This window comes from Camponotus floridanus, unplaced genomic scaffold, assembly GCF_003227725.1.
Source record: "Camponotus floridanus strain SB8 unplaced genomic scaffold, Cflo_v7.5 scaffold15, whole genome shotgun sequence".
Classification (NCBI taxonomy): domain Eukaryota; kingdom Metazoa; phylum Arthropoda; class Insecta; order Hymenoptera; family Formicidae; genus Camponotus; species Camponotus floridanus.
The window spans coordinates 83358-102342 of NW_020229270.1; the positions used below are offsets into that span (position 1 = coordinate 83358).

The following is an 18985-nucleotide window of genomic DNA, read 5'->3' on the forward strand; positions in this document are numbered from 1 at the left end:
CGTGATTGCTAAGCGAGCGTTATTAAATGTGTCTTTGTTGATGGAGAGCCGCAGGAGTATGAAAATCGGATTTAAGCGAGCACATTCGGATGTGGTACAACGGACTGGTAAGTCTAATTACTCCGATTGAGCTCGTGTGATGATTTGATATTTATGTCGTATTCAATTTTGCGAGACGATATGGAAGCTAGGAAGATTTTCACACAAGTGAATCGTGTTTTTCTTTTCCACTGAACTTGATTTCAATGGCCGTATTACGTAGCGTACGATATTACGTTGGATATAAACGAGGAGTGAGAATTTCGTGCTTATAAAAATAAAATTTTTTACCGATTTTGCGCTTTATCTGCATCTCACACACACATACACGCGTGCAATTGCATTATCCGGAATATTTTCGTAATCGTGAAAATAGAAATTTATTTCTGACTTTATGCTCGCGAGATGGGAGATAAATAAAATTACCGGCATTTCCGCAGGGGAAAGAAAAAAGCGAAGGTAATATTTAATCCCGACTATTGAGTTTTTACGAAATTCGCGCAGTCTCTTTACGAGAAGCATGAAACGTACTGATTGAATTTTGCTTATTTTTTAGCTTTGAACTAGCACGATATCATTTAACAATTTTTTCGTAACATTGATAACGTATTAGAAAAAGATTGTTTTCCCCATTTGTTTTTTTCTTTAATTAATCATCTCGTCAAAAAACAATGCGTCTTTTCAGGTTAATACTTGTGCAAAATAATTTGAGTAAAATTTTTGTTGACAATCGCAATATTAGATTGATTGACCATAAGCCAGAGAAGAGATCAATCATATTCAGAATATGAAGCTTCCTAAAAAAATTTCTCTTTTATATAAAAGTATAATAAAAATAAAAATATAAAAGTATAATAAAAGTAAAAACATAAATGTATAATAAAAATTTTTTTCTCGGTAGATTGCAAAAATTGATATATAATATCTACACATGTTTTATTATTAAAATCACATATTATTCCAATAATACACACGTGGAATATTTAGATTTGAAAATTGACTCCACACATCGAAATTGATATTCATAATACATCGATATAAGTTTTTTATATGGAGAATAATATGCGATATTTTTAAATTAAATAATAAAACATATGTGGATATTATATATCAGTTTTTGCAATTTACCGAGAAAAATATCTCGCATGCACTCGTGATTTTGCAAACAGGATTTCAGAAACGCGATGTATTTGGCTCACGCGATTAGTTTCGACAGAACTCATTGATATTGCCCCCCCTATATCGCTAGTTGTTTATGACATTACGTTGTTGCGGACGTGCGTGCATTGAAAGATTCACATACGTTCAAGCAATTTGATCAAGCTAATTTCCTCTGCTCTAATTCTCTCGGAAACGGAGAATGAACATTTTCGGTTATCGCGGTAATCGCGGCTGCCACGGTCGTTTGGATTAATTCTCCACGAATCGCTTTATGTGGAATTAATTAGCTCGACGATGCACAAAAGGATATCTCGAAAGTTTTCAATATTGAAGCATTCCTGTATGAATCTAAACGTTAATTTAAGATTCCATCAAAGCAAAGTTCGTTTATAATTAATAGGATTAGATATTGGATTGGCCGAATTAGAATGGATTAATTGGAGGAAAAGTTTGTTATCAGTTAAGAAATTATTGTTTTTAATTATATTATTTATAGCTAAAAAATTCAAGATTGAATGAAACTTAAAAATTAATAAATATTAGTTTGTTTATAATTATTAGAATTGGAGATTGAATTGGTCGAATTAGATTAATCGGAGCAAGAGTTTGTCATCAGTTAGGAAATTATTGTTTTTAATTATATTATTTATAATTAAAAGATTAAAAATTGATTAAAAATTAAAAATTAATAAAAAATTAATAAATATTAAAAATTGATAAAAGACTAATTTGTTTCCGATATTTTCGATGAAGAGGAGACATTTTTCACGAAAGGATGTACATCAAACGCGTTTTTATTGCCAAACATAATCGCTTAAGATATTCATTGCGAATTCAGCTCGTCTCTTGTAAAGTCTCTTATAAAGTAGGTAGGATAGATAAGAAAATGCGATCGTGATACTACAGAATCTATGTGAATCTACGCGCTAGAGGAACCGACAGCTTCATATTCGACCGTCCGTAAACAATTTACGCATGCGAGGGCCGCGTTTAAATGCGGATAATACGCTGAATCACGAACAAAGGGCGCTCATAATTCGAATATTAACAGGGCCTCTGGCACGATTCAATTTATCGCTAGGTGTATTATCCGAAATAGGATATTCCGCTGATTTCGTCGATCTTTGCGAGTTGGTCCCTGTTCGTTCTGCTGATTCTCGTCCTCGATGAATTCTCGTCCTTCTATTTCACGAAGCCGACACCGGACATCGGCCGCGGGTGCGCAAACAAGTCGCATATACGTCGAGAGTCACACGTACATGATGCGCGAATGCACGTGTGTATGTGTGTCGGTGAATCTACACCTTCGCCACGAGCTAGGCGAAGTATCAACAGGTGCTGTCAGTCGTTGTTTCGCTTAATCGGTTTCTATTCTCGAGACTTCTAAGCTCCGTTTGGCAATTCGTGACACCCCCTCCCCGGGGGGATCTTGGACGTTACCCGTTCTATGCCAGTTTAGTAGTCCGATCGTGCAGCTTGTTAAAACTACAAATCGCGCGTTTATCCGATAACAAGGAAAGGTAGTCTCCCGGATCGCACGCGGGATTCCGGTTCAACGATATAATTCAATGCTCGACAATTATTTTCCACGATTCACGTTTTAGACATTTAGATGGAGAATTCATTTTGCAACGATTTTTATTTTTTGCTGGAAAAATCAAGATTTATATTTCGCTCTCTTCCTTTCGAAATAAAATCCCAACGATTTCGCTTGTAATATAGAGATTGCGAGTGCTATTTTTAGATTTTTTTTTTTATAGCGTCAATTTGAACCATTTTTTCCCGCACCAGGCCATATCGCCCCGGGCCAATTTTATACCACTTGATTCACGTGTAATTGAAGACACGTCCCCTCCACTCGAAAGTAATAAAACGCGTCGTAAGCACGGTCGGCGATGAGAAGTTTGGCATTCGTTCCGCTCGCCCACGCCAAGCCCATTCCGAGATTGAATCCCGCAAAACTGACTGTACAGTCACACTGTTATAATTAATTTATAATACCTCTAATTGCGCGGGCCATGTCGGATGCGGCCGTCCCGGCATTTAATTTGCTCGCTAATTAAACAGGCTGCGCCCCGTTGGAACGCAACGTGCGATCATTTCGCGACGCTCGTATCGCTACGCTCTACATAGAGTCACTCTTCCGAAAAGCCTCGGTGCAACGCAACGCGAAATGCAATCGCTCGATTACGCTCGCGCTTCATTCCACGGTCGCAAGGACGCGATTTACAATATAATGCGAGATGCGAAGCGGTAATTACCTATACAGCACAGACCATTGTTGTTATATTGCAGAAATATTGCAGCAACATCGCAGTATTACCGCAATATTACTGCGATGTAACAATGTATATAATGCAACAACCCATACAGCACCGAATATTGCAGCAATATTATTAATATATTGTCGTAACATTGCAATAATACATTGCATAATTACATTATTGCTGCAATTTTCTGTGCTATATGGAAATATCTCGGATAATTTTTTTCTTTCTATCCATGCAGCAACATTGTTGCTACATTGCAGAAATATTGCAGCAACATTGCAATGTTGCAACAATATATATAATGCAACAACCATACAGCACAGAATATTGCAGCAATATTATTAATATTGTTGTAACATTGCAATAACATTACAATATTGCCGCAATATTGCTGCAATTTTCTGTGCTGTATGGGAATATCTCGGACAATTTTTTTTCTTTCTACCCATATAGCAACATTGTTGTTACATTGCAGAAATATTGCAGCAATATTGCCGCAATGTGACAACAATGTTGCAGGTAGAAGAGAAAAAAATTGCCCGAGATATTATTGCATTATATATTTATTGCGTTACATTACAATATCGTCAGAGTTTCTCATTTAGAAAGAACCTCCCTGTGAGGGAGCCTCTCATGAATATTTCTCATTTCCACGCGGCGAGAGGACGTAGAGGCGTTTCTATCTTACATCGCTGCAGATATGCCATGCTATTGCAGCTTGCCGCTGTCACGTTTTCTCACACCTGCAGTCCATTACATCTTCCGATGATTCGTGAGGCATTCGTAGTTCCGATTCGTGCTTTTCACCACTACGTGTCCAGCATAGCTCTGCGCGACGAGAGACGTAATATGTTAGTAAAATTGCAGTCGCTTGGGCGTTACGTCGGGCATGAAAATGGCAGGCACCCCCGCCCCCCTCTCCCCCAACGGGATGGGATGCAGAGAGCTATTCGCGCAATACGTATATAATAATAAATGATATTTAAAATGTATTATCCGTATTAACACGTACGCGATATATAAGCAGGGTATCGTTCGCCGGACCGATCTCGCAATTTGCCACCAGTACCCAAGTATAATCATTTCATATGACGCGTAATCATTTTACGAGCGCTATTAGCACATTATGCAATTATTACGAAAGTCCGAGCCGGCCGCGTGCAACGTCCGGGATGATTATCGACAGACAGATAACGATATGTTGATGGCTCCTATTCCGGCAGTGGCCGATAATATAGTAACGTGTACAGAGGGACGAGAGGGGGACGGAAGTCCCGGTTATGTATTTTAGATAGACACAATTGGCATGTAAAATGGTAGCCCCCGTGCTGCACGTTATAATTGTATTGCACTTTCAAAATCAAGTTGAACTTCATCGCGAGTATACTCGACGCTCGACATTGTGTACCGAGTTGTGTACGCTTGCGGCCTATTTTATTAACATTTGCGATCGATTTTATCGGATCGGCCTCCGAATAATCGATTAATGCAGATATTAAATTCCTTTACGTGCATCTCTGTATTATGGGTCTAAATTTCACTTTTCGGCATCGATTCGGTTTTATTTTTCCTTTTCATCGTAAATACATCTTTATTATTTTAATTTTTATCATTTTAGATATTTTATTGAGTCCGATACTATCAAAAATACATCGCAAGATACATAATTATGCATGACGCGAAAATAAAAAGTATATTGCATTGTAAATATGTAAAAAAGGTGAGACAAAGGAGCGGAAGGAACGAATCACAGTACGTGAAAATTCATGTCGAATAAGAAAGGATCTATAACACGTTCGCAGCTCGTTTGGTCGGAGAATCGATAGTAAATCGGTGAAGCGTGACGTGTCGCGGAAAAATGATGAAGTATTTAATATAAAGTTAATGTAGCTTGTGAGAACGGAAGACTTGATCGATGCTAGTCATCAATCAGATCTATATCTTGGGCAAATGTGCAGTCATTGATCTCACTACGTTTTATAAGTTTTGGAGATGCAATACGCGAGCGTAAAAAAAAACACTCTGCGCTTGCAATAAAATTATAGAAACAATTGCACGATATTGAAATATCAATAAAATTTCTACGAAAAAATGTAGGAAAAATGTTATGCCAATTGTCACGAATACATGTCAAATTCCAATAAATTTTATCATATTTTGTCGCTGCGAAATTGTAGTCGCTTTTAGAATGGAAGGAAATATTTAGAAAAAGAGAGAGAGAGAGAGAGAGAGAGAGAGAGAAAGAGAAAGAGAATTTTGAAAATATCAAAAGAGAACCGTAGCAGGGCTGCCGTATAATTTTTAGGGTATGCTGAATTTTGTATCCCGATACATTCATTTGTTCGGCGATGCTGGAATCTGCCATCGATGTGGCGGAATGAAGGATACCTGACATCACCGTTATTGCATAATTATGCAAATTACAAACTCCAGCGATCGACAATCATACGGATGTTTCGATTGGCATAAAAGTATTCGATATATTTGAATATCGAGAACGAAAATATGAAACGGGTTAAATCAAATTTATTCTCTTTCGTGTGTTGCAACATTACCTGTCATATACCGAGTCTGTGGCATGCCGCGCAGTTTGCAGCGCTCGGAATCAAAATGCGTCATATTCATACAGCGATAGGCTATCGAGTGTCAGCATACTTGGTCGGCATTTAATTTCGGTTTCAAAGCTCTCGCGCTCTGATATTGCTCTTTTCGATTTTTCACAAATGGCTAAACCTTGTTTTAATGTTTTACACGTGCAAATCAAAAATTGACAGTCGCGATCTCCGCTTGCATTTCATTTGTGTAGACTCAATACTTTAATTAATAACAGAAAAAATAAAAATTTATGAACAAAGTTTGCCGTCCAGATGACAAATATAATCTTTTTTGGGAAATTTAATATTTCCCATCCGATTTATCATCAATTATTTCAAAAAAACGATGACTCGATTATCACGTATTTTTTTTTATCGATGCGTATTTTTTAGCCGATGGATTAATGCGATTGCCGTGACGATGTGGGACGCCGTTGTGGGAGATGATCGCGCGAAAGCCGCGTGTACATCCGCACAAACACATACTTTTGTGCCGCGTTTTACGGAGTCGTGAAAGGCACAAGTCTCTCGCGCGTGGAGAACGAGGGGGAAGCTCGACTACGGGTTGTACGGGTTGGTGTCGGTGCCGCAAAGCGGGGGCCAACTTGGGGGTTGCAAGGGGGGTAGATGCGTCGGCGTGTTGCGCCGTAGCTTTTGCCGCGGCGCCTGGCAGTCCATTGGCGAAGCCCTAACGAGCAGCGGGCGAGAGCGGAGCATTCCTACGGAAAGATTCATAAGAACTCGAGCGGGCGAAAGTGGACGTGCTTTTTTTTTTCCTCTCCCGAGTCGGTCCATTTTTTTCGACGCACGCTGCTCCAGTTTCCCGGCGACGGTACGTCGGTGCATCCCGAAATATTTCACGTCGCGTCGTGATAAATAAGCGTCGCGTACGCGCAAACACGTAAACACGGGGGATGCTTTTTCGTCGTGCGGTCTCTTGAGGCGCTGTGAAGTGATTCGCGCGATTCGCATGTCATTCGGAGTCGGACGGAAAATTTGAAAAACGGATGTTTTTCGACGGATCCTCGATGAGCGAGCATCGTGAAATTTTAGTGCTTCGGACCTCGAATCTGTCGACGACATGTGATCGTACGCGAGAGAAAGGAAGATAAATCGCGCGTGATTTGCACGCCCGATTTCAAACTAATCGCTTTTCGCATCGGTTGCTCGTGGAGTGATCGTCAAAATTGGGATAAGCTTTATTGAATTGTTAATAGACCGAATGTGTGCTGCTCTTCCATTTCTTCGTTCATTACGCAAACGTAATCATTGTTTTGTTATATATGTTTCAAGAATAATGATAAGTAGGCACTAAAAAGTTTGCGACAATTTTTTTTCTCAAGGACGATCTCACAAATTTCGTCTTTATGCCATATCAATAAATTATTTTATTCGCATTTTTTTAATTTACAATAATATTTATAAATTTTATATCATCTGTAAAGTTTGACGGCATCGGATTCATCATGCTAGAATGAGCGAAATAATGAACGATGCGTCGTGTAAATAAATTTATCAATATAAATATTCATCAATATATCCGCGAGAATAAATGTGAATAAAAGATGATTAGGCGTCACGATTGAAATGTCTGTAGTGGCGAATGTACGTGAGCTCTCTTTTCGACGTATGACATAATCTTACCGCACAGCTAACCCGCGTCACGTTGTTAGTCTCGGATTAAAAACTGTACACCGGTCATCGCAAAAGTAGGACACGTCCGGTCCCGCCCTTCGTGGCATTATCTGGTTCGGTCGAGGAGCAAAGGGAGGAGAGATGGATAGAAAAAAAGAGAAAAAAAAAAAAACGAAAAACGCACATGAAATTACGCGGGGAGAGATCATATGAGTTCCGTGACATGACTCCTCGCACCATCGATTGTGCAATGGGATTGACATTACGAATGCAGAAATTTTCTGCGCTAGACGGCGATAGATTTTTTATGACTTTCATCGAGAGCTATGGTTTTTTTTTTTTTTCTGACGAGCGGAACAGAAGAGCCAAACGTGGTTGGTTGTTATTTAAATCTCATTCAATTATCATTATCGGGAACAACTTTATGTGTTTATCGGAAATCAGAATTTATAAATTAACGGACGATTCGACGAGTGGTACGTATTTTGTTTACGTTTTTGCAGCGTTTTAATGCAACTTAATTTGCTTACATTAATTCAAGTCAAATTCGATAACAGTTTGCAAAACGTTCGATGATGTAAACATCGTCAGTGGAGCAGCTTTCGGTATGTTTAATGTATTCCGTGCCGCTTAGAACATGAACGAGGGCTTCCACTCACGTAATTGATAGACGGAAACAGAAATTTCCCTTTTATTTATATCTTTCTCTCCCTGCCTTTTATTTATATTTATACTTTGATCGTTATTTCTTTATAAATATTTGAAATGACGTGCGCATAGAATAGGGTCTCTTCTCTTAGCTCCGAATAATATTTGTACGTAAAACATGAAACACACGAGCAGAATGTTCCCATTTTATACAATAATTTCTAGGTAATAATAACGCAATACATCTGTTGAAAAATTCAGCAGATTAATTCGCGCGTCAGGAAATTTCAGCATCGTTCCGAACGACTGATTCTCTCGTGAAATTGTAAATCGCGTGGTGCGCCGGAATTGTTTCGACACATTGAACCGTGATTTCGCGCGATTATTCTCGGTCGTGGACGATATCCCAGCTCGCAGATGTACCGTAGTGTCTGACAGGATACCGCCTCCTGATCGACCGTGGATGTCCGCTATCATTTGGAGCGATATTTCGCGCGATGCTACGGGACAGATTCTGTTTCGCAGCGATGACGACGAACGAGCCATAAGTACGATGGCGGAGGAAGTAAATAATTATATGATTTAGCCGTTTAAGCGACAACGAAGGGTGGGAAGAGCAGTCGCGTTAATATAGTCTCCTAAGCGTGATTCTTCTCTCCACAGCGGAAAGTGTCAATAAGGGAGAAAGTTGTGATTTTTGACAGAGCCAGTTTCACAGTGAAGTCGCATGAAGACGAATGAGCCTATGAATAATACGACAAAAGGGAGGAAGAAATAAGGCGGAGGGTGGTGGAGGACGTAAAAAAGTGGAAAATTGGAGGGCGCAGCGCGAGGGGACGTCTAATTTCGTTGTCACAGAAAAGAGTAAGTGTATCGATAACTATTGATCGATAATTATCATTCGCTCGTACGTGCCCGCTTTATTAGCACATTTGCGTTCCCTCCACGCGAATCGATAGCGCTGTGATTTACATATTTTCCGATAACGCCGTATACTTCAACATGGTGCGTTAGAGCTGTAATCGCATGTAATTATCCCGCATGCGTATAACAAGCTCGGTGGACTGTTACCTGATTCAGAATTTCAATGCTTTTAATTTACTCGCGATTTAAGGTAGCATTTCGACACGTTAATTTTGCCGCGAGCGATTATTCGCCGGTAGATATATAGATTCGATGAGAACCACGCATACATTTCGTGCTAATTAAATCCGTAGGCGTGAATATTTTATTACGCCGCCTTACGTATATACCTGCTCGCGAATGTAAATACACTGTGCATATATGATGACACTTGATTAAAAAATTATATTAACATTCCAATTATATATTGTTATATTTGATTTTATTCGGAATAAATTATGTGCGATAAAGATTGAATGACGGACTCTCTGCGAACATGCATTTCGTAAAAATTATAACTCGACAGCGACATTTACTCGTATTACCATTAACAGTGGAATATTCGCCAATTGGAATAAATGCAACACGTAACGACTCGCGTACTCGCGATTTTACAATATGGCATCTGGGAGAGGAATATAGTTTGCACACTCGCGGTTTTATCGCTCATCCCGATTTTCATTACATCTCTCTCGCTCGTGAAAATATTTTACTGCGGAAACGTAAGACGCGATATCCCGTATAATATCCCGTGATTTGCATTTTCACGCTTGCGGCCGTCTCCATATTATAGAGGAGAAACACTTTTCTATCTGCATTAATAAACGAGATTTGTGGGAGCCATTCGTTTCGGCGGGAGCGGAGCGTATAATAACCGACTGCACACAGTATCGCGATTTCGGATTGAATTTATTCATTGCGTGTAACCGTTGTGCAATTGTTTATTTATGTACTTAGACGCATCGGTGGATAATCGGTTGACGGGGGATATTGTTAAATTAAATGATAAATTTTACGCGATCAATTATTCCGCGGCTTCCCGCGAACATTAACGCTAACGTAACTGTATTTTCGGATGATTAGATCGGAATTATTATTATACGTGGCTTATTCTTGCGCGCGCGCGCGGAAAGGGAGAACGAGCTGTCGGATAAATGGCTGTATCGCAATGTCGTTACGTATTGTACATACGTGACGGGCGTCGAACGCCACACTACACCACCACGTAAGGTGAAAACGGGTCAAGAGGATCCCCGTCATAAGAAAGTTAATTCCGCATATGTCGCAGCTTGCCGAGAGTGTCGGCAAGAACGGGCCACTTTTAAATGATAAATTACTTCTAATGACGTCAGTTTGCTGGCTGGCGCGAACTTTGATGGGTTTTTATCCGTCGTGCGGCATCCACCCCCTCAGGTGGGGAGAGGGGAGGGAGGAGGGCGGGAGGAAGGGAGTCTCGCGTCTTACGCGCGCCCTTAATCCCGACAAGCTTAATCTTTGCGACGCTCAATTTTTGCCGCCTCCAATCTTTGATACGACTGGACTTAAGATGGAGAAATTCATTTAAGGATTACGCGCACGCGGTTAACAATTCCCTGCAATAGAATGTTACGTTTCGCAGCAAAACGTGGCTTCCAGATGTGACTTTAATTTAAAGGTCTTTCCGCTGATATTAACGGTTTTCTCAGGAATGAATTGTCATTCGTGTTTCCTCCGCGAATGAATCCCGTCGTGACGCGTACACTACAGGATTCCCTTAAGCTGATTTACATCCAGGTAGCTTAATTGGAGAAGCGGGAGAGCCGTTACTAGTCCCTATGATTCCATACTAAATTTCAATCAGAGTCGCGATGGCAGTTCTCGCAGTCGCTCACGATTTAACTTTAATTACCGTCTTAGTTTTGATAACGGAAGAAATTGTTCCATAGAGTGAATTTTCCATTTTCCGACACTCCGCAAACGACGCCCTTGCGTTAACCTATCGATATGTATCGCTGATATTTTGCTAAACACGATATACGTATCACGGTATGGCTTGCGGCGATATCGTACTTTAACGTTTCAGGCGATTATAGTAATTGTATCGCGACATTATCGGTAAAAGTGTCTACGGCAGGAAATTACAATTCTCGAAATGACAAATAGCAACAAAATTAATTGCCTCTCTGGATAAAATTTGATTTAATTCATTTAAGACAATCGATTAATTACGACTATTGACGTAGAGTAAAAATCTTGCGAACATAAAAGATTTGTGATAGCGATAAGGAAATAATTGCAGCGAGATATTAACGCACTGAAGAAATATATAAATTATTTTTTTTTAAAGCACGCCACATGTATATTCTGGCATAGCCTCGTTCCATTCCGTGAAAGTTCGAGAGAAATAGTAAGTAGGGCGAGAAATAAGTGGTATTAGACAACTAATTAAATATTTTATAGCGGAGCAGTAACAACTTTACCAGTAAATCTTGCGGGGAGAGAAATCTCATGGTTTGTGAGGAAGAGCTTGTGTTACAGGGCTGTACAATATAAATTGTAAAGTGCACCGAGCTATCTCTCGACACTCGGCGCCAGAAGATTACCAAATACTCGAGAGAAGTCTTCATCTGTATCTGAATCTTTTGATATCTGTTATTATCGTCGATTTAATCGTACAATTTTGATTTTCCTTTAATCTGCCTCTCTCTTTCCTCCATCTGCTTTGTCTCTCCCTCTCCCACCTGGAACACTTGGGATAAGCGCGGATGCTTTTATAAACGAGGATTTAATATTACAATTTGTCGGAATTATACAGGGTATTTCTTAATAAGTGCGAAAAATTTTAGGAGATGGTTCTTTGTCGAAAGTTAAGGGAGGTTTTTTATATAAACATATATTCCTTCATTCCTTCCTGTGGAGTTACACTCCTCCAAAGAAGGAGATAAAAATTAGATTTTTATTTTTTTCTCAAAATTGAAACAAGTTAAGGAAATTAGATGGATATTTTCTACTAGTAAAAAGATTACTTATTAATATTTTTTTCAGCTTCCCGTACTCTTATAAGAGGATGAAACCCCTATTCAATTTTTCTAGCAACCCCTATTCAATTTTTTATTAAAACTTTTTAATGTGTATATGAAAAATCGCCCTTAATTTTCGACGAAGAATCATCTTCTAAAATTTTTCGCATTTATTAAGAAGCACCCGGTATATTTAAACAACAACTTTCCCGATATTTATAGCTCCAGAGATCTTTGCAATGAATATTTCGCAAAAATCCTACCTCTCGCGCTAAGAGGGGCTTATTATCTCAGCACCGTCGATTTATTCACCGGGAAATATGTACATGATCTTCGTCTGGTTATCTCTCCTCCCGTGTGGCCGAAGCTGAATGTAAGCCGCATTGCTGGCGACAGCTTGATCGCTCCTTAAATTACTTTCCACGCCCGCGAGCATTGCTCGTGGCGGCGAAACGTTTATACTTGTCTTCCCAGCCGTCCCTACGGCATCTTAGAAGACGCAATCGCGCATTCGTTTAACTCGCTTGGCGTGTTTACTGCATCGCAAGATTATATTTTGCTTTATAACGGTGTAACTGCAACGAATGTTTAATGGAGTGGCACAATAGGGGAGATGCACGCGCCTATGCGTCTGTCTTTCGTTCCAAGGGGAGAAAGAGCCCACCTCCTTCCCCGTCTCTTCATCATCCTTCTCCGCTTCCGTTGTTTCCCTTATACTCCATATATCCCGTATTCTACATCGCGCCACGTTGCACAAGCGCTAAACGAATTCTCTCTCGCTGCAGTAACGTCTCCTTACTCTCGATACGCTCGTAAGTTGCCACGAAATGTCGTCTTGGGGCGAAAGTTCGCAGTCGCTGTAATTGAGCCATATCGCGTGCAGTTATCGACCACGGATCCAGGATTGCTACGTTATACCTTTGAGAGTGATTTCTGGATGTCGGGCGCGAATGTCGTTGCTATTTGCGGTATTCGCATGTGTAGTTCACTTACGTTCCGTGGATATTCGAAATACAGAGCTAGGAAATGATACCGCAATGACGCGGAATAATGAGGCGTAACAAGCGACGCGTATCATTGAGAACGTTTTCCGTGGAGTGGATGATATGCGTATTGTCAACATAATTTGATAGAAATGTGCTTTTACGTCGATAAAAGGGTCATCCACTTTCGAGGATCATTCCTCACAATCATTTTCATTTCGTTTTTTTGTCGATTTTGATTTGCTTTTGATGACAGTTGCCATGGCATGGTTTTTTGCTCCAATATTCGAATTCGGAGTCGATTGCGTTCCATCGCTTGGGACGTAGTTCTAACGCGAAATCCTGTTATCATTCCTGAAGTAGCTGTACACGCGCAGTTCATCAGCTGCATCGTCCCGATAATTCTTGTTCTATTGCTTGGTTCTCTTCAATAGCATCCCGAGTTTTCGTGAAACTCTGCGTTTCTCGATAGAAATCAGTTGCAGCGATCGATATATTGACTATGGCAGCCGTTCCGAATAGCTTATTCCCATCGTACCGATTCGATTATGTTCATTCTCGAAGGGATCGTAAGACGAGCCCTTCGACGTTCTTTCGAATAGTCGTTCTAAAAAGATCAGAAAGTATTTTAGAATGCGTCGCAATCAACTCCTGATTTCTAGTAGTTTAATGTTATTAGGTCTAGAGCTGTCGATGCTTGAAGGAAAGTATACATAATGAAAAAGAATTCTTTTTTTCATTGCATCTTGATGTCAATGTGTTTCACGTTGAATGAACTCTTGCGATCGAATTATTTTGCAATATATCAGATGAGAATTGCATTAATATAAAACTTTATTCAAACATAACGTTTTACATTTGCATATATAATATAAAACTTTATTCGAAAAGATATAATATGTTTTATTTCGCAGACAAATAATTCATTTTCAATTATTATTATATAGTATTATTTTAATATTCAAATTGATAATTTAAACTTTATATGAAAAAATTGTGCGTACAATTAATATTTTTAAATTTTGCGAAGAGAAATTTGAAATAAATCCAAAGTGGTGGAAAAATCTTTATCGCGTTAATATCAAAATGTTTATTATCAGATACATTTTATGCTCGATTTTTTATATCATGAAAACTTTACACAAGAAGTTGAAAAAGGGAGTATATATTAGCAATGTCCTTGGCTGTATTACATTTGCGCTCGTACAAAAGCGCGAGTTGACTCCCTCGTTACACTGGTAAAACCATTAAATTTACATAAAAATGTGCCCTCTTGAGATCCGGCATTCGGTGTGGGCGTGAGGTCGAAGAGGCGAAGTTTATCTCAGGATACGGCTTTATGCTGTCAGATTAAAGAGTCGGGGTTTAACTTTTAACCTGAGATTAACTGCTAACCGATACGTCAGCGTGTGTACATTTCTCAAATGGCTGTAAAAATGGTAAATTTCTTGCATTTTTCGCTGATGAAGAAAATAATTGTGCTGTGACATATAAAGCCTTCTTCGCAAAAATAAAACTGACAGTACAGTTATAGTATCATAGCTAATTTCGAGAATTATAATAATAAAAAAGTCTTAATTAAAAAAAGATATAAAATTCCAACAAGTTAAGAAGATCAAAGCTCTGAAATGTGATGCGCGATATAAAATTTCCTTTTTTTTTTTTGTATAAAAATTCAATTAAATCATAAATTCCCTTAAAGTTCTTTATAAGCGATCTCAACATTAGATTTTGCACAAAGTCGAAAGGTAAGCAGTTTGTTGCGCGTGCGTGCTTAATATTATACAGTGAGGTAGAAATTAATGAAGAAACAATGTAAATTTTCCAATGTAAAGTTTCCTCCCTCGATACTGTCCTCCGATGCAGAGAGCCGTTATCCATTAGTCTATAGCATCGTTAATGACAAAATGAAGGATACTCGCGGCGATTCGTATTTTCACTTCCTTTCCGCTCATTCGCGGGCGGTTCGGGATGGCAGGAAAGAAAAAAAGAAGATGGCATATCCGAATCTCAGGTCCCAGAGACCCATTAACGCGCCAAGGGAGAAACTTTCCACGCGAATAATGCAAATTATCCTCGAAACGCCCGAAGGTAGTCGCGCGTCGCACTTTGTCTCTCCTTCCGCTCCGAGCTTTTCCTCCCCCTAGTTCCAGCCTTGTAACCAGCAGTCTCTATCTCGCAACACTCCGTTCTTCTTCATCCCCCTTACTTCTTTTCGCTTGCTAGCACTTGCTACCCTCTCTCTCCTCATTTCCTACTGCTTTCGTGCGAGATTTAATCATTCGCACGAAAGTCCGACCTCGCGACCGAAACGACTTAATCCGTTCACATTAAATGCGAGTAGGAACGCGTGAAATCTACTTTGGGACCGGAATTATTCACAAACGTATCAGCTATCGCGAAACGGCCCTTTCCTTCAGTCTTTCGTGATGTTTTTTTTTTCACATTTCCTTTCCTTCCGAAATATGAATAATATAAATCTACTGATATGTGTACGTGACATATTAGATATTTGCGAACAAAAATATCAATCGATATCTCTAATTTGCTATTAATGTATATGCAGCATATACGCATCCTGTTGTGCTTCCGTAATGCACGGATGTATAATGCACCTTAATTATAAAATCGCCGGTTCGCGTAGATAACATGAAGTTATTTCCATGCGGTAGTTACGCTGCTTAATTAATTCCAGAAAAAAATTGGCGTGACGCGAATCGCTGGATTCGAAACAGCTGTCGTAATGCGTCATGAGATTTTTTTTTTTTTTTTTTTAGGGGGGGGAGAAAGGAGATTCGGTTACAAACGTTCTTTCTCATAATATATCAAATATTACTATTTTTTTAGTTACAACATCGCGCGCAGCTGCATGTCACATTTGATTAATTAGAATGCTGCCAACTGTGACAGATTCTTTTGCTTTTTGATATTTTTTTTGCAACGCGTGCGAATATATATGCGTTTTATCATAGAACGTTTTGCGTAAAATAATGTTGCGTTAGATTTTGCAGGGCAGCTCGCGCATTATGTAGCATTCGTTCCGAATGTATAACGGAAACCATACAGCTAGTTCCACATGCATGACGCGTGTATTGTTCCCCGTAATTTTTTTCCACAATTTTTTTTCAAACAATACATATACCTCGTTATTAGAAAGTACATAATGTGTATTCTGCGTTTATAAACTGAAAACTATATAATATTTAACATTCTAGCGTTTTGAATTGCCTTTACCGCATGAATTATTGAACGATTTATGAATCGTAATATATGTACATATTTTACGTGCATGAAATCGTACATTTGCCAAATTATGCCAAGTGTCATGCTGATTGTAACAATCATTAATAGATATAAAGCTAGGCATTAAACATCAGGGTTATTTCAGTAATATAAAAATGTAATAAAATTGCGTTATCATGACATAGGGGGAAAATATGCCAGATGATACGCGGAGAATTGCCGACATTTGCCAAATTATGCCAAGTGTCATGCTGATTTTAACAATCATTAATAGATATAAAGCTCGGCATTAAACATCGGGGTTATTTCAGTAATATAAAAATGTAATAAAATTGCGTTATCATGACATAGGGGAAAAATATGCCAGATGATACGCGGAGAATTGCCGACATTAATTCAATTTGCGAGCCGCATCAGCGGAGAATTGCTCTAATCGCGGAACTAGAAGAAAGGCCTCCACGTGAAATGATGACCATTTGAGATCTTATCGGAACGTGTGTGTATGTGCTCATTTGTTCGTGGATGTTGCAAGGCGATAGTTTGACTTTCCTTTCATTTTTTTATTCGTTAGACTATAAATTATTCTCCGGGAAATTACGGCCCCGCCTCGCGATTGACCTCGATATTCGCTTTACTAATTTTAGAAGCGCTGCCGCAAAATACATCATCTGTGTCGCGGCTCTCCTCATAATCGAATCAGCATTTTTATAGCAAGAGTGATCACCTATAATAACGGTGCTCATACGCGTAAATGCAGTGAAAAGACGCGAAAGGTTGCGGCGAAAAAGTTTCTGTGCAATAAATCGAGAAGCATTAATTCTCAATACTTTACGATGGATAACAATGGACCGATTATTTGATAGTTTCCGAAAATTGCGGTATTGGTATCAGGAAATTTTTGGTTTTTGTCGCGCTTCGACGAACGGTTCAATATATAAAACTAATATTTACGAGCGCTGTGCTTTCGCGGTAGTAATATTTTGCCTCTGAAAGCGATAGGCGAGGTTAGCCAATGCGACACGAGCGAAAAACGTTGTAAATATCGCTACATCATTGATCTATGCTGAGAGATAAAAGTGGAAAGGTGATATTCCAGGTTATTCGATTAATAAGTACTTTTCGGCCGATTAAAATCTCTCATTTTATTCTCCTTTAATTTTTTCACAGCACTAGGTAATTAAATCTTTACTCGGTACATTTATCAGCGCGTGATATGATCTTTTTCCGCTGAAATAGCTTGTTAAAAAATAATTTAAAAGAAGCTCAAAGCTAATATACGAAGTCTTGTTTTCCCTTATATACGCAACTTTGTTGGCTTGCACGCACACACGAGAAAATTAAATCGGATTTTTTGTTCACCCATAGATAGCGTAACCGTAGAATATTATTATCGATCTGACAAAACACTTGCGGTTCACGAGAATCAACCCTCTAGGAACTATGCTGTTGCAAGCGAGCCGTTTTCTAAAAGCTTTCGTGCCGTATCTCCAGGCATAACGATGGGCATCTGGCGGTAGCTGCATCGGAGTAAATTAACATCGTTGTACAAAATTAGCGTCTCTATCTAACGAATTTTCGAAATCATTAACGCGAAATCGTGAGATGAATTTTTTTCACCCTTAAAAATAAAAGCACGTCACTACTCTCGACGTTAATCATGGTTTGTTCAACGTCTGACGTCGATTTCATACCGGTTAGCTCATATTTCATATTTCCATGACGCGATTAATGGACTTACTTCACCTACAAAATTGAGCTGTAAACTCAGTATGACGAAATTATGGCAAGAGCGTTTGCTGTGAAATTACAGACTTTTTTCTTTAGCTGAAAATGTAATCATAAAATATTTCAAGGTAAAAAGAGAGAGAGCAAAAAGGACACTTATAAACCTTTATAAAATATTTATGGAGAAGTTATCAATATTAAAATTTGAAGAGAGAGATGCAGAAAGAGAGGCGGACGCGAAATCGACGTTAAGGGAGTTTACAGTAGCATTAACAGTCTCGTGGGATTTTTATCCATGAGAAATACATGTTGTCGCTTTCGGTCGATGTAAAACCTAGTCAGATAATATGAGAAAGTGTAGGGAAAGAATATCTGTAAGCAATGGCATAACGTTCCTTCGATGCTTTTATTGATTTCTTTGTTGAGAAACGCAAATATAATCCCGTTTCCTGTATCAGAGGATACTAAAAGCATATTATTTCATATAATATCGTTTATATCTCGTAACAAATATGGGGTTAAAGCGTTCGATAAATCTGATATGTTTATCTAGAGAATAACACATGTGTAATATCGATTACAAGTTTATAGTGTGTTTATCGATCATCTTCATCATGTGCGAACTCAACGATCCTGTTACCTGAGTAAGGATTAAAAAGTTCTCTTCAGATTCAAAGTTCTTTTTTTTTCGTCAAATCGCGATGGACCTATCAAAGATAATTTGCATCGCGTAAGCGGGAAAAATTTCTCAAAGTTATTCGAACATCGGAGAGGAAGAGTTTTTA

The 18985-nt window shown here is 38.9% G+C and overlaps 1 protein-coding gene across 1 annotated transcript in view; it reads left to right on the forward strand.

Moving 5' to 3' along the window:
* The first annotated feature begins 6751 nt into the window (after positions 1–6751).
* The window catches only part of LOC105250483 (peroxidasin), a 111674-nt gene continuing 99440 nt past the window's right edge, over positions 6752–18985 (forward strand). Inside the window, exons 1-2 of the mRNA XM_011256610.3 lie at positions 6752–7326; positions 9011–9211. The gene's annotated coding sequence lies outside the window, so the exon portion shown is untranslated. The remainder of the gene's footprint in view (positions 7327–9010; positions 9212–18985) is intronic.